Source organism: Pieris napi, chromosome 21 (genome assembly GCF_905475465.1).
Source record: "Pieris napi chromosome 21, ilPieNapi1.2, whole genome shotgun sequence".
Taxonomy (NCBI): Eukaryota; Metazoa; Arthropoda; class Insecta; order Lepidoptera; family Pieridae; genus Pieris; species Pieris napi.
Genome location: NC_062254.1, coordinates 3,872,815 through 3,896,711, shown reverse-complemented (window position 1 = coordinate 3,896,711; position 23,897 = coordinate 3,872,815). Strand labels below are relative to the sequence as shown.

General features: G+C 33.2%; 1 protein-coding gene across 1 annotated transcript in view; it reads left to right on the top strand.

The window, feature by feature from the left end:
• Positions 1 to 1,278: 1,278 nt before the first annotated feature.
• Positions 1,279 to 23,897, top strand: part of LOC125060160 (lachesin-like) — an 82,467-nt gene continuing 59,848 nt past the window's right edge. Inside the window, exon 1 of the mRNA XM_047664925.1 lies at positions 1,279 to 1,469. The gene's annotated coding sequence lies outside the window, so the exon portion shown is untranslated. The remainder of the gene's footprint in view (positions 1,470 to 23,897) is intronic.

The following is a 23,897-nucleotide window of genomic DNA, read 5'->3' as shown; positions in this document are numbered from 1 at the left end:
ACCAGAAGGCTCGAGTCCCTGATGGGAGTTGGGCCAATCTCTCGCCAAATCTGGCGATGTGCTCTGACTTTGCCTTAGTGATTTCCCGTTTGAAGGACCTGGAGGCTGAGTTATATGCTGTTTTAAGTTCGCTGGTATTGGCATCACGAGATTTCGCCGCCATTTCATTTGATAAAGGTCTATATATTATTGCTATTCACGTAGTAAGCCTAGGAGACAAAAGAACACAGAAAAACTGTTCTTTCTTTGGCTGCTGCTTGCCAACCGTCTACTTGGAACAAGTCAATCACCACTGTGTCTTTGGATTTGTTTTTTTTATTACGTCGTGAAGTTTCAGTAGGCTTTGGATTGAATGCTTTGAGTGGCATATTGCTGTGTATCTAATTTCCCTACTTCTTAACCGTTTCCTTTACCAAAACTGACATGACAGCTTTGGGTTCGTTTGACACTGAGAGATGCAAGTTGTTTTTATTTTCAAAAGCAGATTTTTTTTTGTAATTTAAATTAGTTGTAGTAGTAGTATGTAGTACTAAGTTAGTTAATAATTAATAAGTAAATAATTATAATAATTATTGTTTCATATCTATGATGTCATTATGTTTTTTATCTATATTATGACTTTGAAGTCTATATTTTGCTTGCTTTGCTTCTAAATCGTCTCTCTTTATAATTACTGTTACATTATGTGTACATACATCTATTGATTTATAATACAAAGATGTTGTTATTTACTTTACTATTATTATTTTTTTCGTAATCCTACAGCTAAAGTAAATTATATATATAACTACAAAAAACTTGTTTTTACTTATGTATAAAAATCGTTTCAAAAATTTACTACGTTTGTAGAAAAAACCACACTAGCAATAGAAAAAACTAAAATGTTGTCCATTGCTAACTTCAGGGTGTCGGATTTTGTGACGGTGTGCGCGCACGTCGTAAAAATTTACACTCATCATTTTTCCCCAACGTGCCAAAAGAAGTATAACTTCAAAAACAATTATACCAAAGACATAGCCAAAGATCAAATACATAAAAAGGTACAAAGAATACGAAAGGAAAAATCAATAAAAATTATAAAATACACTACAATATATTTAACTAAGTAACATAATCTATGCGAAGTATTATAAAAAATCCTTCCATATCCATACATTTCTCAGGGACAAAACGAAAAACTTAAAGTCGGATACTTTCAGAATATTAAAAGCTAGCTGGCAAATAAGAAACGTACGCAACCAAAATGCCCGCCCGTTTCCTCTGTCAGTTGCTCGGAGCTAGCCAGTGAATAGTGGCTTACGGAGAGCGATGCTTGTCTGCCGGGTCGTTTTTGCCGCTAAAATTTTCCGATTTCCCGCGCTAAAGTCCACGTGGTTTAGTGATGCGGAAATTCAACTATTTTTATTCGATATTTAAATTATATTGTGGACTTTGAGGACTGTATAGTCGTGCTATAATTTATTGTGAAAGTAAGTTATTAGCCAATTATCAACTATTTAACGATTTATCAGTTACGTACGCGTATATGGAGTTTAACGATTTTTATTTATTTAAAATAATTTAATATATTTTTGAATTTCGATCGCCGTATAGAAATAAAACATTGAATACGTTTCAAAAGCAACCTGAATATTTACACAACTAAATGTATTTAATTACCCATAAAGCGATATTTACAATGGGTTTATAGTTTAAGGGCTCGTAAATTATGGACGTAAACTTAATACAATGGAGAGCGCATTTGCAAGTTTCTGTATATAATAACATTATATTGAAAAAATTGGCAATACTGATATTTTTCTAGTATCCAATATCATTAATATATTATCTATATTATATTCCTTCCGACTTCAATGACATCTTCAAAATAGCTTTGTTTCTCTATTAAAATTATCTTCGCTCTTGATATACTAATCTTATGAATATACAAAATATATCATATTGTCTATAACCTGATTTGTATGAATAATGAATTATTATAATTGTAATACATATAATAATACATGGTTAAACTAGACTAATACCATTTACAATTCAGTCAACTATCTCGCTTACACATAAGATACGATTTGAGATTTCCAAAAGTATATTAGAACTTTTATAATAAGTAAAATAAGTGTTTTCACCTCGAAAGTGATTTATTTAGTATATCTGTAGTTAAAGTGTTAGTACCTAGAATGACAGCCATAGATAAACCGCTGCAGGGTCTCCATGCCCAGATCGTTAAGAGGTTTATCGTTTTTTTTTTTTTTTTGGAAAAGTTACAGTATTCGCAACTTTTCGTTCTCGTTCACTTCAATATAAACCTATTTATTCTACATTCTTAATTTAAATGGAGAAGCATTATTTTTGTTCAAAAAGGTTGCAAGTGCCACTTTGCAACATTTTAAAATTCAGTACTTTCTATACAAAACCCGCGGCCTTGTTAAACATAATTTACTCGAGCTGAATGATTTAAGAGAGGTATTTAGATTTTTAATCCACGGTTAAACCTTTTTACAAGATTAGACAACTGAACTTAATCTTTGTGTGACATATTTCGTCGATGTATATTACTTTACTAATTTTGAATTAATTATTTCTTTTAAATATTTTAGTGAATTTAAATGGGACCCCTTGGTTCGATTTCCGACCGAAACTAAACAAGAACTTTAAATCAAACATATGTCTTTTTAAATTGAAATTCATTTTCAAAGATAACAAGCAACATTTAATTTCAATAAATGTTTTTAACCGGTTCAATTGAATAATTTTCTCTTACTTCTTCTCATTCTCTTCTTCTTCTCTTCACATATTTTTATTCATAATAACAACATTGGTTTTATTAAACTGTACAAAGTACTCTTTGGCCTCCTGTCAAATCATATATACCAAAAAACCAGTGGCGCTACATCTGATCAACACGATCTGAACATCAGATTTCTGTATCTAATAGGTGATCAGCCTTCACACGTCACACGCTATTGACATTTTGTGCTATTCTCACGATTTTTTACTGCACAAACGAGTCTTAAATGCCCACTTAGAACGTCCATTGGTGCATAGCTGGGGATCCTACTTCAGGGAGAGTCGCTTGGTAACTAAATTGTGTTTATGCTGAGATGAAAAGAGATAGAAGAGAACTTTAGTTAAGAGAAATTGAACTGTTTTTTTATATTAATAGTATGTATTACATACGAAGTTACCATTTGTGCCACACTAATCACATAAAGCTACAAGGTATAGTTTAAGTAACGGGTTGGTCCACGTCCGTCAAATTTCACGTTTATTACGCATTTGAAAAATTGGATCACATCTAATACGTTTTTAGCCAGAATTTTTATTTGTAACTGATCTAACTGAAATCATCGTGATTAATGTGTCCTTGTTTTTTAATTACTTTGTTTTGTTCTATTATTTATGTCTAAGTAGTTGTATAACTCATGTAGTTTTGCACTTCTTGCAGTGGTTGCCTGGAAGTGATCGCTCGAAAGCGATAAGGACGCCAGTACCCTCCATTTAATGTAATTATTTGAATTGTACTGTTTTCCTTGCAATTAAGTGTAAATAAATAAATAGTTGTTAGGTTGAAACTGACCATTCGGATCGTGCAGCATTATTACTGTCGATTTATTTTACTCTAACATCAGATTTTAATAAGCTGCCAGCTTTTCCATGAGTAATAATGCTACATTTTTGTAGTGCTAGACTACAAGACTAGACTACAATCACTTGTGATCTATTACTCCTGTATCTTATAAATATAAATAAATAAATCTTAATCAATAAATGTTTCTTCGCTATGTAGTGTCTACAATCTACATCATGTTGTCATGATAACGACGAACAAGAGTAGGAAAGATCTTTCTTTTTAAATTGTTTTAATCCCACAGAACATCACTAAACATAGATAACAAGAGACTATAAAAAAACAAATATTCCCCCGTGAGTGCCTTATGTCTCAAGTTGTAATTGTGTTTTTGAATATATAAACTTCATGCAGTGAATATTGGCCGTATACAAAAAATATAAGTATACATCTTAATGTATTTTATTTACATTTACACGTATTACACAAAAAAATACTTTACGCTTTGTTTTACAAAAACGTGATACGTTATAAGAAGATGTAATGTCAATTTTTTTATTTTTTTTGTCTCGTAGTGTAGTGGGGCTTTTACACTTTTCGCTATATTTCGTTAATATATTAACGCAACAGCGTATAATGTATATATTATATATATTATATAGTATATACTTACTATATATTACTATACTTTTACCAATGTATCAGTGTGCCGAGCGTTAGCAAGCTTTTACAAAAAAAAAAGAAGGTTTTATGTCGTCCTCTCTATTGAGTATATCCGAAATGCTCATGTCACAACCTTGGGATTGCACACAAAAAAAACAGGATCGCTGTATCGCTGTATTGGAAGTTATAGAGTAAGGACTCAGTTTATGATTCGCCGGGCATCCAAACCAGTAGTTCCGGCATACACCACCTTACCTACAGGTTCTTTAGCACTGTTAAATTATATAAAACTCATTCAATCATATATGTGTTTCAAGTACCTATACATAATTTTGTTTTGTTTTTTATGTTGTGGTTGCTTGTTTTATTTTTTCCCTTGCTAACTTGCTTATGTTAATATACATGTGTATATGTAGAAAAATAGTGATGTCATATATTCGTGTATAATTTTATGCATACACGTTGCTTCAGAACTTATAAATAGATAAATTGTATTCTACTTAATATTTAAGACAAATGTTATAAGATAAATATTTTTCTTATCTTACTTCTGTTGCAATGTATTTTATTGTTTACTGAAACTAAAGAGCTCTATTCATCGTAAAAACATTTTATTTTATCATTTAAACTCGCGTGACAGTTCAAAACAAAAATGTCATTTGCATCCATTGCATTTGACTAACAGCAAGAATGCTTTTGTTAAGGAAACAAAAGCGTATACGATGTTCAAGCTTAACATGTATTAATTCAAGAGAACAACAAAATGTGGTGTTGCCCCAATTATAAGCTATAATTTATTAGGCAGCACTAATCGAAATTTCGGGCATTACAATTTGAACAACAAATGGAATTCGAAATTCAAAATATTTTACACGTCTAAGTTATGGAATTTAGGGTTAAATTATTTGCTTTTGACGGTGTCAGATTATTCTTATTTACTTATTCCGCTGGCTCTGCGACCCAAAAAGTGCCTTGGCCTCCGAAATGAGAATCTTCCAGCGCTCCTTGCCCCGTGCTACCTCCCGTCCATTGCTGGCTTTCAGCTGCAGCATCTCCTCCTCCACTCTGTCAATCCAGCAGACCGCTAGGCCGGCTCATGTATGCCTCCTTTACCGCCCAATATTTGGCCATGCGCTCAAGGTGCTCAAGCCAAAGTAGATGATGGGCCTTGTATTCGCCTATAATGTGGGGCTGGACTGAACTCTTCTATTTCGGCATAACTTTTTTGTCACATATATAATTAAAATATATAAAATAATGTCCTGTCTTCCGTCACATACCACGTGTTTGAGTATAGACTTAAAGTGTTGCCATTTCACAGCTATATTTTACCCTAATATATGCAAATATTGTTATTTCAATTTGTATAAAGTTATCGATTCGTAGCAATTGTTTGATTACTCAATGATTGAATTGAATAAACCGGAATTTCAAAGTGAACTTGTATCCCGTGAAATATAAGTTGCGAGAGATAACAAGAAAAGTAAAGAAAAGATCTAACGATACTTTTAGAAAGAAAGCGACGCAATCAGCTGTTAGATAAAGTTCGAGTTGGCGAAGCGCAATCTAAAATTGTAGAATAGTTTAAAAATTGTAGCCACCTGTTCCATGAAAACTATATCCTAGAATTTGCATGTATCTAGTTAATTTAAAAATCCACTTCGAACTTAAAACTTGGATGTTTTCGATTTAGTGAGTTTTCTCTTTATTTTCTGGTCGGATAATCTAACGGATGGATTCATACTCGTAGAGTTGCTTACGCTTTCATACATTTATCCGAGAACTTATTTATTGGAATTTTGATGAAAACAAACAGTTTTATGATTTCAAATTGAAAAGACTATTACCGCTATTTAAAAAAAGCCCAGAAAAAAATAAATGAATTTCTCTATCTATTTCGTAATTATATATTTATTGAATTGACATAAGTGATCAGCTTTCTGTAGTTGACATGCCGTCTAACGTTCGATAACCATATGGGTCTAAGGAATTCTGGTTTCCTTACGATGTTTTCCTTCACCGTACGACCGAATTTTAAATGCGCACATAGACTGAAAGTCTATTGGTGTACAACCGGGAATCGAACCTACAGTCGAACGTTAAAACGGCCAACACTGCACTTAGAGTAAAAATCACATGATGAAAATATTAAAAACCCTGACATTATTAACCTAGTTATGTAATGAAAGTTCCACGCAAATAATATTATTTAAAATTAATTTTCATAGTAAATTGATTAAGAGAGTAATGTAAAGCAAAAATGTGGAATTGTAGCTTTGTATCCAGTAAAAACATTTGAATAAATATTCATTTCGGATTCGGAAATTCATTAATTACATTTGCCTAAGTTTAATAGAAATTTAGTCTGAAATGGATAATGTCTTACTAATAGACAGTGGTAGGTTTCAGCATGCGACTCTCATCCCTAAGGTCGTAGGTTCGATTCCTGTATGGGCATTTCGAGTTTCTATCGATTTGCACATTTAGCACTCGCTTGTTCGTCGAAGGAACACAATCGTAAGGAAACCGCCATAACGTAGACCCAAAAAAGTCGACAGCGTGTGTCAAGCAGGCTGATCACTTAAAGCCTATAAAAAAAAACAAATTATCAAAAAACAGGTACAGAAATGTGAGGCCCAGACCTAAAAGGTTGTGGTATTTTTATGCTTACATACGTATCATAATTCTCCATTAATTTTAATATCTAAGACTATCTATACTTTATGAACAAGATAGGTTATAAAAAGACCAATCGCTCAAAGAGGTCTCATTGAAACAAAAGCTTTTATTCAGATAAGTCTGGCTGGAAAATATTTAAATGAATTTCGAAAGTTTCGAATTCAATAGTTTCGAAAAGTGCTGAATCATAGAGTCAAATGTGTCCAATTTAATTTGCACATAGCACAAACATCATGTCCAATTTAATCTCGATGCGAATTCGGACCAGTCATAGCGGTCGGGACCAACAATGCAAACTCTGAAGTTTCTAACTTTATCCCCTTCCCGCCCCCAAGGACACCTAACGTCACTATGTGGCTAGATTTCGGAGTCCAATTTAACCCTATTTATGCAACACCCAAAGCTCTCCAATTTATTGAACTTTGGATATCGTCTTGATTGATTTTGAATAACAAATACAAGTTTAATTAAGGTTTATTTCTAATATTTGTCTTCTTTAAGTGCTTTTCGCTTAAATCGAAATTTTTATCGACACATTTCTAATACTGTTTTTGATCAAATTTAGTCGATTTCACTGCTCTAACAAGTATTCTGACCATGGGCAAGCAATTAAATCTAAGTGTTTGTATCCTGTCCCAAAATAAAAAAATAAAAATATTCGATCCTGAATTACTATTTTCCTGTTAATGGAACCCAATAATATATATAAATGTCTAATTATTATAAGGGAAATTAGATGAAATTTCCCGTTTCATACCACGTCAGGAAATGTTGGACGCCTTGACATGTATATTACCTCTAATTATCTCTAATATTAATATACTGAGATAGGTACTCTTTGTATTGAAGCACCTATTAGTCTTTGGTTGTATTAGGTAACATCAATTGACAAAAATATTTAAAAAATAAGCTCTTGCGAGATTATAATGTAACTTTACCAGTTATTAGATAAGTGTGTAAGTGCGTCACTTAGAAATTAGCGACCGGTAGAAATTACCCTCGTTATTTTATATTGCATAAATAATAAAGCCTATATATTTTACAATTGAACTATCACGCAATATAATAAATTTATTAGAGTATAATTCACGTTTCATTTCATGCCGTTATGAATTACTCAAAACGTCAAAGCTAATATAAATCAAATTCAAATATTTGTGTATTACAAACATTAGTAAATTGTTGAAAGAAAATTAAAAACTCTTGATGTTGAGAGTGAATAACACCGAAAACCTAACGATGTATCGCCCTTTTTTGTTTGTAGAGTACATCAAACTAAAATGCGCATTAAAATTAAATAAATATAGTTTAAAAAAACTATAAAACACGCTTTTAAATCACATCAAACTAAAAAGTGAAAAATAATTCCTAATTTAGGCTGAAAATGGTAATGAACAAAAAATACTGGTTTTATTTTGAAAAAGCGTGGGTTGCTCGATAGACGAAAAATATGGCACAGAGCGCCCCACGCTTTTTCACAATAATACCAGTATTTTTTGTTAGTTTTTCCACTTTTTAGTCCTAGCAGCAATACGTGTTGTCTCAATTTAATCGTATTGCCTTGTGGACTTAAAATTTTTTTTATTGTTTTTTCGAGATAAACCTATAAAATTATTATATTGTCGCTGATTCTTTATAAGTGTACAAAGTTTGAATTAAATCTGTCCGTTTAAAGTGGGTCAAAATCGAGTCCGAAGGAGTCGGTTACATACATACATACATACAGGTGAAGCTAATATAAAGCGTGTAAAAACTTGAAACATTTAAATTTGGAATTCCACTGTTGCCATGACAACAATTAGTTGTCATCTGCGCGATGAAAATTCACCACTCACGTCAAGTGATGTGCAATCGCGGCGTCGGCAATAGAGGATGCATTGTTACAAGCGTATTGTGCACCTGAGGCCGTCCCATTCGCATCCCGAACTGGGACATACGGACCACGTCTTTTCACTGCAATTGTATTCTGACGCATTGTCTCGTTTCATTTATTCCACGCTGTACAATGTGTTTTCCCTTTCTTGGCTTATTTGTTGGCTTTTATGATTTATGTGGACGTACTAATTCAAAAGCAACGACGATTTAAATGTTCCACATTATAATGTCAGTACACTGCTAAATATAATAATTACATATGAAGTATAAGTTATCATTTCAGAACAGCACGAAGTCGCGGAACGCTATTATCATTAAAAATAATATAAAATGTTTGTACGTGTTAAGGAATAATGTTGCTATGAAAAAGTTTGATCATAAAAATGTTTTTTTAAAGCTGGCTCGTTTGGACAATTCGAAAATGGAACATTCGGTTAACTAATTACGATTTAAGTGAACAATAGATTAATATTATATTGGCTTTTAAAATTAAATGAGACATGAGGGTTTTACCGACAGCCTTTGTTAATTTAAATATTTTAAATTTCATCATTCGAGTGCATATCACAGCACGTTTTGAATAACTGAACTCTGATATTGCTCATCTATCATCGAGATATGACATACCAGTATATTTGTCCATATATTTTTTACCAACAATACACAGAGCGTCCAAGCTTCGTCACTTTTATTTTTCTATTTGCAAAACGGCTTTTTAATGCGCGCTCTGCTTTTTGATTTGAAATATTTTTGGCAGTTGTCATCGTTTTCAGTTTTAAAATTAGAATATGTAATCGATATATTGATTTCGTTTTTACTTGAATTTAAAAAAGGAACACCATCCATACCGAAGGCACACAGTTTCCTTTTCATTCGAATATATTTGGCAGTGTTTAAAATTAGAATGTGATATCGAAGTTTCATGAGATTTACTTGTTTAAAATACGAACACCATCCATGCTTAATGGAACTAGTTTTCTTATCGTACTTACTAAAATATATTTGGCAGTTATCAGTTTTTAAAAATAGAATGTGAAATCGAAGTTTCATGAGTTTTCGAAAAACGAACACCATCCATATCTAACAGATCTAGTTTTCTTTTCGTATTCAGTCAAATAATTTTCGCAGTTATCAGTTTTTAAAATGAGAATGTGTTATCGATATCTTTCATGAAGTTTCAGTTGTGTTTAAAAAACGAACATACCTAATGGCAATTTATTTTGTTCTCCACTAAAGTATTTTTGTCAATTTAAAATTATAATGTAAATATCTTGATAAAATATTCACTTGTTTTAAAATAAATACAACCGAAGGGAATTTTATATTTCTCTACTCATTCAAGTTTACGGTCAGTAATGTATTGCAGTGTATCAAATATCAGCACAAAGCGGTCACGACTCACTAGGGATTGGTATTCTGTCATCAATCACTCGGATATTGCGACCAGAATCGAATTAAACGCCAGTGCCTTAGGGACTACCTTACAAAGAAAACTATTTGTAACTGTATGCAAAAGTTGCCTTGTCTTCTCCAAAACACAGCTCAAAGTGTTAAATGAACCTTAATATTATTGTATTAACATAGTATTATTTGTGAAAGAATTGATCTTACGCTTTTAAGATTTAAAAACAAAATTATGAAATACAGAAATCTGAGAGACTAAATATTGTAGCGCTGCCGTTATTTGTATACGCTATCTATGAAGAGAGAAACCATGGACTAAACAAGATCCTTTTGATCACAGCTATTGGCACTCATGTTTACAATCTCTATGCTTATCTAGATTAACGCTGACCGCTGACAAAGCAGCATGGTCAGTTACCGAAGCGTTTAACAGATGTAGGGGATTTACTCAGGTCCCACAAGAACAAGACTATAATAAGATTGTAAATTATCGCCCTCGTATTCAGGATTAAATTTAGTATCTATAGATAAAATCTCAGGTTCTGTTATGGATTTCCGGTTAGAAAGGAATATAAATACTTTATTAAATGAAAAATAACTGTTGCACAACAAATATGTATTTTTAAGAGTTTGTGAGGGATATGTCTAGGTATTAAAAAAAGTCGAAGTGCAGGTAACATATTAACTAAGGTGTTTTATTATTTAATACATATTAACTCTTTTTCCCCTCTACGAAAACATGACATCGCTTGCCCCGGGAAACAAAGTCTTAAAATAAAAAATCTAATTCAGGAAAAATAAAAGAAGGTAATGCTATTATTACTAGCATACTAAGTATATTACATATACAATTCAAATAAATTACATATTCAATTTCAATTGAAAGCTTATTTTGTTTCCTATTCGACGATATTGCCGATGGCTGGCCATGCGTCATACTCGTGAGCGCGCATTCAAGTACGACCAGTCGCCACAAGTAGGCGACTGGTCGTACTTGAACTCGTGTCTTAGTTATTTCGACTATGTATTTGCGTGTTCTTCCTGTAAGTTGATGTGACTGTAAGTGCGTGCCCCTTTTTCACCATGCCTTCTGCTGATAGGGACAAATCTTTGTTTTTAATTTATTTTATTATTACAGTAGAAACTCGATAGGATAAAGTCCAAGGGAAACACAAAATATTTTAAGTTATAGAGGTTTTAAGTTATCAAGGGTTAGGTTAGGGATAGGTTAATATAGAGGTAGGTATGTACATATGTATGTATGTACCCTTATTCCTATTTTTACTCGAATGCGTCAGAAGGATTGGTTCAATAAAATACAGAAATTTAAATATTCCTATTTATTTATTCACATTACACACGTTACATAAAAATAAAACAACAATTAAAGGTTTAGTCTACTTAAAAAAGTCTGTGATTTTCTTTTGTTTTAAACAATTCACAGTTTCTAAAGCGATTTGATTTTCAATGACAAATAGAGAAGAGTATACATTATCTTTTATGTTGCTACACTGCTCTATAAATGATCTTACAGTTGTTAAAGCTGTTTTTGCTTCATTTATTGATACGCAATGTTACTCATTGACAAACAATTTTATGTTATAGAGGTTGTGGAAACATTTCTTTAAGTTACTGAGGGCCAATTCAGAGATTACTTATTTAAGTTACAGAGGTTGCGTATTTTAAGTTATGGATGTTTTTTGGCTCTGATGGGAAGGGAACATATTATTTTTTGAAGTTATAGAGGTTTTTAAGTTACCGAGGTTTGAGTTATCGAGGTTCTACTGTATTTATTACTTAAGACGTCATGTGGAATATGGTGTAATGGTTGCAGTTCCTTACAAACGTTGTGTAAAACAAAAAAAAATTGGCGATTAAAAAGAGTGGCGGAGAGTTTATTGCCATTTACAGTCTAGTTAGTACTCTCGTATCTAGTTAGACTGAATATATAGATTTATTCGACATGGCTTCATCTAAATTGTACTTCAAAATTAGTAAGTTAATTTTCATAATAAAGCTGCAGACTCACTTGAGCTTTGACTGACAAAATTAGGTAAACCATCAGGTTGGAAACGTCTAATACCTAGAAAATTATTTGTAACCATATAATTAAGTCACATATATCACAATATGATACACTATCCAGTAGATTTGCTAACACGGCGTATAATGTGGTGTTCCTGTTCTGTTTTTCTCTTGGGTTGGCAGACTAAAAATTTCATTACCTACATCACCTAAACACATCTTACATCCAGTAATGATCACGTTAAGAATTATCAAAGTACCATCAAGTAAACATTTCTGAATTTCTTTCTATTTACAAAACTAAATCAATATTATAACAATGAAAAATCAAACGAAATTGTGGGCACAAAGTAACGAAGCAAAGGCTATATTTGCCTCTTGTCATTCGGGACTTCTAGTGAAATTCAAATATAAGATAACGACCAGTAATCTAAATAAAACAGATATTATAACGATGTCGTATTATTTGTTGTAGAGAAACTAGAAACGTATTGACAAAAAACATGTTCAGCCCTGCGATTCTGTAACTCACTTTTCGAACTCACACAGCGAGTTTTGAGTTACAGAATCGCAGGGCAGAGCTTAAAACTAAAGACGAAAACGTGCGTTCGACGAACCTAAATGACATTTCATGTCAACTTGAAGTAGTCGTTGACCAGGCACAATGAAACGAAATGCGCCATTTGTCTTTTGTTTTACTTTGTCACGATATTGACCATATATTTGTTTTAAACGATGAAATAATAATTAATTAAGCTTTGGAGTATTTATGAAAAGCATACTTTCAATTCCGTCCTGTAGCTTTTAGCCGATTTCTATGACTTCGATATGGACTGATACTCTTGAATGCGTTTTAAATTAGTTTTTTTTATAGAACATGGGGTAATCGGGCAGGAGGCTCATCTGATGTTAAGTGAGACCGTTGGTCATATAATAGAAATTACCAGATTGTTATCACAAATCAATCAAAAATCAGTATAGCCAGGCCAGTGTTGAAAGCAGGAAGATGATTAGCACTTTGTTCTAAGTAGTGTGGTGCTCGCTTTTTCCATAAATAAATAACGTCTTTATTTACCAGGAATAACGAAATAGCATGGAGAATAGAATTTTAACAGAACAGCACATTCTGCGATGTTTAAGTGGCATGCAAAATGAGACAATATAATTCAATAATATGTAAAAATAAGTTTTATTTATACGAAAATCTGAAGTACCTATAGAATACTAGTGAAATTAAACCTGTACGAACCATAACTATTTTTGCTGAGGCCAAATCTCGTGTAATCTCTTACTGTTAATATATAAAGCTATGTGCGGTATCGAGTAGATTGGATACAAGCAACGGAAAGCAAAATTCAAATAAACGCCAACAAGACGACGAACGCTGGAAATCGATTTGTTTTCCCGGAATTTGTTATTTATCGCTGAAATTTAATACTGATGTATTTCGTGTTGTTTTAAAAGCTGTTTTTGAGTACCAATTTCTATATTGACAAACACAATATGTATTGCTTCAGGCATTGTTGTCTAGTCTACATAAAACATAAAAGGGAGAATACTGTCAGATTAAAGCTTGAAAATCTATGATTGTTTATTTATTTGTAAAATCTTGCCAACGCTCGGAACACTGACATTGGTACAAGGACAATAAAATACAATTTTTAATGTTTATTTATTTATGCATTGTGAACAACACATTACATGTTTATTTATTTATTTATTGTTTACAAGTAATTATTTATTGTTCACAATTAATTATTTATTGTTCACAAGTAATTATTCATTGTTCACAATTAATTATTTATTGTTCACAAGTAATTATTTATTGTTCAAGATCAATTATTTATTGTTCACAATAAATAAACATGTAATGTAATGTGACAAGCACTTATAGGCAAACATAACATTCACGAAGGGATAACAAAAATAAATTAAACAAAACAATTCAACTATAAAAACTAAACGAAAATCGATTTTAAAGTGTGAGGGGAGCAACTATGGATATCCAGACCCAGCTCGTTTATCAGAATGCTCAATATTGAAGTAAGTAAGTAGCCTTGAAGTAAGCAACATTTTCTCTTTTACAAAACAGGGATTTTTACTTTATATGTTCTATATCATATACTGTTTATTTATTTCGTAATCGTAATCCTACAGCTAACATAAATTATATATAATAATAAACAGTTACACTGAAAATATAGCCAGAAATGGAACACATTTTACTACAAAAAGGTTCAAAAATTTACAAAAACAAACAAACGAAATTATTCAACTAAATAATACCTAATTTGGCTGTGTTGTGTGAAGGTGTGTATGTGGAGTATGCTCATGATGCAGGTGATTTTGCGCTATGGATATTCTTAATACTCCTTTTAATCATATTCCGCGACAGCTTAAACATGAGTTTTTTGCATAGTTAGTGTTAATGTGAGGAACATGAAACAAAGCACGATTACGAGTCTGGTAGGCAGGAACAAGGAAGGGCAATTTTTCTAGAATTAATTTTATTTGATATGATGTCATGTAGTAGCAATAAATCATATTGTTTTCGTCGAGAGTCTAAAGTATTAATTTTAAAATGTTCACACGCGTCATTATATGTATTAAACTTATTGTATGTGTTATAGGAGATAAATTTTATGAAGTCTTTTTGGATCTTTTCAATTTTTTCTTTGTGTACAGTGTAACTAGGTGACCAAACCGAGCAACCATATTCGAGAATACTTCTTACGTATGTATAGTATAGCACTTTCATACAGTCGACATCATGAAAATGTTCACTAACACGTCTTAAAAAACCAAGCTGCTTATAGGCCTTGTCAACTATTGTGTCAATATGGTTATTGTACGTCATTTTATAATCTAACCATATACCTAAGTCACAAACAGAATCTACTTCTTTTACGGATTTTTTTGTTGTTTTCTGTTCACTAAATAATCGTAACAAAGTAATATAAAGGTCGATTTACATCAAACGAACATAGAGCTAGAGCTAGAACAAGAGCATTCTTTCGTAATCTTTAAGTGTAAACGAAAGCTAGAGGTATCGATTTACATCAAACGAACATAGAGCTAGAGCTAGAACAAGAGCATTCTTTCGTAATCTTTTAGTGTAAACAAAAGCTAGATCGAATGTTCTTTGCTCATTCGTGTCAATTCTGTGGTTAGTATTGGTAGTGCTTCGTTATGTCTGACTCTGACAGCGATATCATTATTGCAAGTGCTGCATTTATTATTTTGTCGCGAAAACTCAAAAATAAAAGAAGGAAGAGACGTTGGTGGGTTACAAATTTAATGCATCGAAGGACATTGGATAATGTAGGTGAAACAATGACGGATATGCGAAAACAAGAAGAAAGTGGACAATTCCAAAACTTTTGTAGAATGGCGCCGGAGGATTTTGATCATTTACTATCTCTGACCATCGAAAAAATTCGAAAATTAAGTACGAATTTTAGAGACTCGATTCCTGCATATGACAAACTAGCAGTGACTTTGCGATTTTTGGCAACTGGAGATTCCTATGGAAACCTTATGTATTTTACTAAAATGTCTAAATCGACAATATGTAATGCTATATCTGAAGTATGTGCAATAAATAAACAACAATAAACAACAAACAAAAAAAAAACATTAAAAAACATTTTTCTTGAGACCAATCCATAATTTAATCGATAAGATACGTAAACAATCGCTAGAATACAAGAACGCTTTGAAAAGACCGCTCAGTGGCGCGAGCACGTCCGAACACGATAGAACGCTCTAAGTAACTGTTCGCGCGCTCTTGGGCCGTTTACATCAAGCGAACGAGCATTCTTAAGGTGGGAACTGACCAACGTTACGAGGTGTAATGTAACATGTAATGTAATGTTACACAGCGAGTATTCCGTGCAGTCAGTACGTCGTGTTACGGGGAAAAACAACGTAACACGACGTACTGACTGCACGAATGCTCGCTGTACAACATTACATTACATGTTACATTACACTTCGTAACATTGGTCAGTTCCCACCTTTAGAATATTCTATAGAATCTTTGCGAACGCACTAAGAACAACGAAAGAATGCTCTACGCCTGTTTACACTAGAAGAATTTGATGTAGTGGGGATAGAATGAGCATTCGCTCGTTTGATGTAAATCGACCTTAATATATCGTTCGAAATTCAAATATTATGAAACGAGATTCGATAAATCGTGTCAATTAAAGTGTTTCATTTCATGTCATGTGGAGTAGGGTGTAATAGTTAAATCTTATGAAGTGTCTTCAAATAATTGGCGATAAGATGGGAGAGTCTCTTGCCAGTTCTTCTCGTCCGATCTCCCGCGATGTTAGAACTAGCAGAAAGTATAAATTTAGAGTGACTTAATTTTATGAATATATTTGAACGTGTCCAAAGTTTTTTTACTTAAAAACCTATGTATTTAGTTATAATATGGTGGGTAATTTTTTATCTTCATTTATTAATGCAAGCTCCTTTTTAAGACACTGTGTCATTTCTCAAACATAAATATGGGTTATTATTATTTAAGTTATAGTCGAGACCATAATTTTAATAAATATGATCTCTTATGTGTCATTTTAATTATCTTTTACAAGTACAAAGGATCTGCCATTAAAGTGTGATTTATTTTAATATCTGTTTGATTATGACGTTTGATTACTGACCGTATGTTAGTGTGTGTCAGCTTATACAACGTTTTGGAACACTAAGCTTTTGATTTGTGATTTCCTACGTGGTCTTACCACAAAGCTTTACAGTGTCAAATACGATAACAAACGTTTCGAGAATATTTATTACATAACAAATAAAGATATTAATAACATATTTTTTAGACACTAAGAAGTATATATATGAGCAGTGTTGGCCTAGTGGCTTCAGCGAGTGACTCTCATCCCTGAGGTCGTAGGTTCGATCCCCGGATGTGCACCAATGGAGTTTCTTTCTATGTGCGCATTCAACATTCGCTTGAACGGTGAAGGAAAACATCGTGAGGAAACCGGCTTGCCTTAGACCCAAAAGGTAGACGATGTGTGTCAGGCACAGAAAGCTGACCCAATTGCCTATTAGATTGACTAACGATCATGAAACAGATACAGAAATCTGTGCCTCAGATCTAAAAAGGTTGTAATGCCACTGATAAAAAAAAGAAAGAAGTATATAATAACTAGCAGACCGGCCAAGCGTTGCTGTGGCTAAGGTTTTTGTAATATTACATAGTAGTAAACTATTCAAGGGAAACGGTGCTTTTTTGGTGGTAATGCCATTAAATTGTAGCTTATGTGAAACTTTGGTACTTTCAACACAGCGCTATCTATTAGAATTGTGACTATCAAATAATAAACACATATTTTGCAATAAAATAATATTGCGGCTATAAATTAAGATGTAAGCTATCTTTTAAGTTGGGTCAAACTGCACTCGGTGTGCAAATTTGATTTAAATCGGTTCGGTAGTTTAGTAGTCCATAGCGGACAAACAACATGACGCGTAATTTATATATATTAAGATATGCTTACCATTATCAAGCCAACGATTCTCATTTGGAGCCCAAGGCATGATTAACTTTCTTTGGCTTATTACACTGTACACAAACAGTTACTACTTGATCTTAACTAAGTCCGATAAAAATGTGTATGCTAAATAATATTGAAATTATTGAAAATTATGACAATTACATGATAATTTCAAGTTATTAATGGCAACGAATAAACGCTGTGATATAAACTGATCAAGCGAATTTAATTCTCCTGTTTCTAGAATAATCAAATATGCAATTTAGCGTTCGTAATTAGTATTTAATGTGAGGTTTAGACTGCGGATCCTACAATTAATTGTCATTTGGTTCAAACCGTTAGACACTTAATCAGTGAGCAGTGCTTAATCTCGCTTTTTATAGACATAATTTGACATTTTTCTATTTGATTCGAGGATTTAGCGGGGATTTATTGATGAATGATTAGGGGAGTTCATATGCTCAAACTACGGCTTTTTTTAATAAAATCTCGCTGTTAACCTGAAGGGTCGTGATACCTAAGCTGCTGGGCTTACGGGCGGGCTTTTTGGAGCTTTCTGGAGAGAAGGGGACTTGGAACTTGGCTGAACCGTCGCGGGGTGGTTATTCGCCTGTAGAGCAGGAAGCTCACTTGTATGTGCAAATGTACATAGTAAGGGACCTCGTTTTGCATGGTAAAGGCGGTTTTTTCCCCAATTCGAACTACGAGGAAAGACTTCATGAAAGCCATTATAGACTTGAAGGACATCCTTTTTGCCTGTAAAGGTAGACCTCATGCATACTTAGCGCTGAATCTTACAAATAGAGTCCCATAACCACCCAATTTATTTTTTGTTTTATTGGCTTACCAAAGGCCAGACTAAATAAACAGACAGTACAGATACCGGCAAACATCTTGAACATTAAACAAGGGAGTGGGGGAAAGTTTGCGCAGCGCGGGACACAAACGTGAACTGCTTTACCAATCACGCGATCGACACGTCACTCTCCCGCCGCCACAACCGCCAGTGATACCTAAAAATCGCTTCTTCGCAGGCAAGGACATTTGTTCAAGATGTTTGCCGGTATCTGTAACGTGTTTTTAGTGCAGGCCAAATAACATGTGTCCTTTTTTTAATACAGAACTTTGACGTTTGTCCAGAATCCCATCTATACGTAATATTAAGTGAGATGTGGCCTATTGGAGGTACGCTCGTCCTGATGTATTTCAGAAGCCTCACTAATTACATTTATTGTGTCTCTCTCTGCAATCGGCAGCTCATGTCTGAGCGTGGTGGTCAGCAAGAAACCATCTGGAGCTGACTGTCTGTTTCCACCGGTTTCTGTCCAGTGCCTCTCTAATGACAGTAGGACGAAAAGTTTTTCACTTGATCGGTGTATCTGGTTTTTTGGTTGGTCATTTATTATGAATAGAAAAATGTTGGGTTTCTCGGTGAACTGTGTGATGTCTTGTAAATTCATTTAGGTGTTACGGGTCAGTTATATTATTATACTATCTGACCCGGCTAACTTCGTACCGCCTAACAGTCTAATAATATCGTGTTAACTTTAGTTAAACTGAATTTAGGATTTCATGACATTTATACAACTTTTTTTGCAAATACAGAAATGTTTTATTGCTTGCCATTGCGAAAGAAGAATGACAGTTTTACACATTAGGCCTCTTCTCTCTATCGCCAATATTGCGATACTGTATGTTAAATCACTTTCTGATAGGTACACAAAATTCGTTCAAGATCAAAGCCTGGTTATGCATTTCCTCATTCATTTCAAAGTCGGAATTTCTTGAACTGACACGAATTTTATGTAAAATGGTGCGTAATTATGTCAACAGATGGCACCACATGGTGTTTGCATTCGTAAAATTAATTAATTTATTTATTGTTACTCGAAAACTTATCCGATATTTTATTACTTATTCTGCTAAAAAAGAGATAACTAACATCGGTCCAGCCAATCTTGAGTTATAAGTGGTGTAACTCACACGACCTTGGTTTATATATTAAAAAGATATATAGCGTATTAAGATATGCTTACACTAAGCATTTAATCAGAGAATCAAAGGAGGCAAGTAAATTTATACCTACAGTGTTTACTAGTGGCGCATATGTGACCGATCTTATAAGAGCTACATACATACGTTTTTTTGACGTGTTTCGGAATTGTTTGCACTAATAAAGATGTTAAAGAGAATGTTTTTAATTGTTTGTTTGCATAGGCTCCATAACTATTGCACCTATATCAAAACTTCTTTCACCATTAGAATACACATGGATGAACATAGGTTAAAAGATATTTTCAGGGAACCGTATAAAAACTTTGGTAATGTAATGATGTGAAAATACAAATATAAACTTCTATATTCTATTATTATATATTATTCTTTTATAATATTTGGGGACCTTTATCAACCTTTATAAAATACCTGTTTCAAACTTCCCAACTCTTCCATAGCAAAATTAAAAAAGTTTATAATTTTTTTATTGCGATTACAATTTTGAAATTTTAAATCTTTATAACAATTTCTTATTTGTCTGTACACAAAAATATCAACACGAAATACATATTTGTTTCTTTACACACTTACATTCAACCAGTTATTATATCTAACAAAGCACTTTTACAAGTGTATTCAGCAATAAATCGCAAATGAACAAATCAACAAGAAAATTACAACACCTCTGTTGGGTGGATTTAATTAACCGAATAACAAACAAGATGAATGAACTGTCAGTCGCTAATGCTCCGCTTGGATAAGAAGTGACAAGCCCCTTTCAACGTGTGTGGACGCTTGTATTGGAGAGATAAGCTGTGTTTTTGCAACTGATTTTAAACGAGAAAATAACAAATTGGAGCCTTCATTTGTTTAAATTCGAAATTTGAATTGTAACTTCAAATTATAAAACCTTAACGTTGTGTAAAAAAAATGGCGATTAAAAACAGTGGCGGAGAGTTTATTGCCAGTTCTTCTCTTCCGTTCTACGCCCTTGATTTGAGAACTGGCACTAAATGTAAAATTATAAGCATTGATATGTATTTCTTTACTGACAAGTCATAAGTGTACAATGTGTTACCCATATGATTAAATGTTTTTGAATTGAATTGAATGTTCTACCAATGCCAAGAAGAAGCCGATAGAAGGATATCGTATAATATAACGGTAATAATAATGCATCTATGTATTTCTCTCATTATTTATCTAAATGTCAAATACACTGCTAAGAGAAAATCCAATTTGTATTACTCAATTATCATTGAAATGTTACAATTTGAGGGCCGAACTGAACATTTGTTAGAGGACGCAATTTTATTTATGGGACATGTAGCCCCTCTTCATGTCCCATAAATATGTCCTCACAATTTTTTTGTATGATGGATAGTTTAGGAGATATAGCCAAAAACGTGTTTTCACTCCTTTTTCCAAGATGGCGGCCGGGGGACAAGGGCGCCAACCCCACAAACTTGGGTTTAAGCTAGTATTGACCCCCTCTACATTTCCCATAAATAAAATTGCGTTATCTAACAAATGTTCAGCCTATGTAACATTTCAATGGACTAAATTGTTTTCTTATTTGTACTTTTTCTTGGGGAGATATAATGAGTATGTTCGTACTGTAATTTTGTTTATTTTAATCTATTATATTATTAAAAGGATTTGTTATACAGGTAACGAATAAACTCAAAACTAATAGACCGATGTCCAGCCGTGCGAAAGGGAGAAAAAAATCAATTATTGATTGCGAGCTGAAACTGTGATCAGACGAAAATGTAAAATATGTAGCAATTCAAATTGCTGTGTTGACAACTTTAACCAAAATTTCTTTAATTCTTTAGTCTTATAGATAATAGGTATAGGCATTTGTACTATCAGCGCACGCTTATAACAACTCTCAGCTGCACTCTCAAATACATGCGCACACACACCCATTCATACACTCACACATTCACGCATACTTATTGTTTTAGAAGAATTGTGTTTGATTAGTCATAACACTAAAACTACTTTTTCTCAAAAACCTGTTTTAAAATTTTTCCTTGTACCACGGAATAATTGTTATCTAATTACCCACAACGCAAGGACTCTCTAGTGTGGGGACTAGCGAAAGGTGAATTTTGTCATGAAAATAGTTTTTACTGTTATTATTATGATGTTATGTCTGGACGATTCGATCTAAGAGATACCGGCATCATACCTTAATTTCGCACAAGCAATTGTTTGAACAATTTAAGCACAATTCGCTAACGATCAAATTTTAATTCGCGCAATTTAGATTCGCTCTTTCCCGTATGGATGCTTTATGAATGTGTGTGAGTTGATTTCCTTCTTCTATTTCATATTGTTAAGGACTTCACAATTGAATGAATTTTGGAACATTTGTCATGATATATTCAATTTCAATCTTGACATTTTTATTGAGTGATATCCAAGATCGCTTTTTATGTTTTTTTTGTAATAAGTGTTGATTCTTGATAGTCTGTATTGCAATGCATAATTTATTAATCCGCTCTTTTCTCTGGCCATATTATCTCATGAAATTTTGTCCTTTTTGATGTAGGCCTATTTTTTCATTGAATTAAAAAAAATTATAATGACTTTGTTATATCCATTTAAATCTCACTAAATAAACCTTTTTAATATATTCCGAATTTGTATACAAATTTCGCTTTATATTTTTTTATTATATTCGTGTTAATAATTTATATACCAATGGCGCAACCTTTTAGGTCTGGGCCTCAGATTACTGTAATTATTCCGTAATAATTTCAAGTAAGTGATCAACCTTCTGTGCTTAATACAACGTCGACTTTTTGGGTCTAAGGCACTCACTTAAAAGGAAACCGGCATGGTTTCCTTTTAAGTGAGTGTTAAATACCCTCAGCCGGGTTTGAACGTACAACCCCAGGGATGAGTCGCACATTGCAACCATTAGGCCAACACTGATCTATAATTTGTATTAAATAAACTGTGATAGTAAAGTTTTATTTGAGATACTACATTCAAATATATTTCTATAATCTATGTAACACTGTTCATTCCTTGATAGCTGTGTGCCCTTTTTTGCTAAAGCCTTTCATAATAACAATTACATATTTTCCTTTGAAGATGAAAATATTTACTAGGATAATAATCACAATTAAATGTAAAGTATACAAAAAGTATGCTTAGTAAGTGTTAACTGTTTGGCTATAGTACTGACCCCAGAGCTGGCACTTTCCTGGCACAGCGCATTAGCATTGAAATCCATCGAGAAAATGTCACTAGCTCTTTGTGTCAGAGTAAATTCTGTTATTCATTTTACAAATCTAGTGTGAATCTGTATTATTGATGACTATCTATACTTTTTGTGATTACAAATAAGGGAGCGTTCAAGTGTTACGTAACGAATTTTCGTCCTTTTGTAAAACCTTACGATGCGGGGCGGGGATTGAATTACGCGTTATTGTTAATATTATTTTCGACTTTCCAGTACTTTACACCACATAATGGTAACTTTTAGGCATAAAGTGTCACTAGGTGGTCACGAAACGTTTTACTATACTTGGGTACAGAAAAACGTTACGGCGCGTTCATTGGGGCGGGGGGGTCTCCAAAAATTGCGTGACGTAATACGTAAACACTCTCTAAAAAGAAAGAAACTAATAAATGAGTTTTTTGTGTCAGTAAATACATTTTAGAACTCTTACTCTATAAGTATACGACAATTTTTTTGTAATAAAACAGGGGGCAAATGATACCGCCGCGCCGCCCATGGCCGCTGGCCAGAGGTCTTACGAGTGCGTTGCTAGCCTTTTAAGGATTGGTACACACTTTTCTTGAAGGTCTCGAAGTCAAATGGGTTCGGAAATACTTCAGCGGGCTGCCGGTTCCACATAGTGGTTATGCGCGGCACCAACCGCTGAAAAAACGCTCAGTTGTGAGAACGGCGGACGTCGAGGTATCACCTCGGTGGAATTTCGTATTCTGCCTTGACGCCGATGATGAAACGTTTGCAAGTTCGATATAGTTTTCGCAATATCTGTAGATGATGTCGGAACCTTGGGTTGGTATAAAAACTCATTATTAAAATCGTTGTTGGTATAGATAATGGAAGTTAACGAATAAAGACTGCAGATTTAACAAATTACTAAAATCAATAGTACTAATGCATAAGGTATTTTTCATTA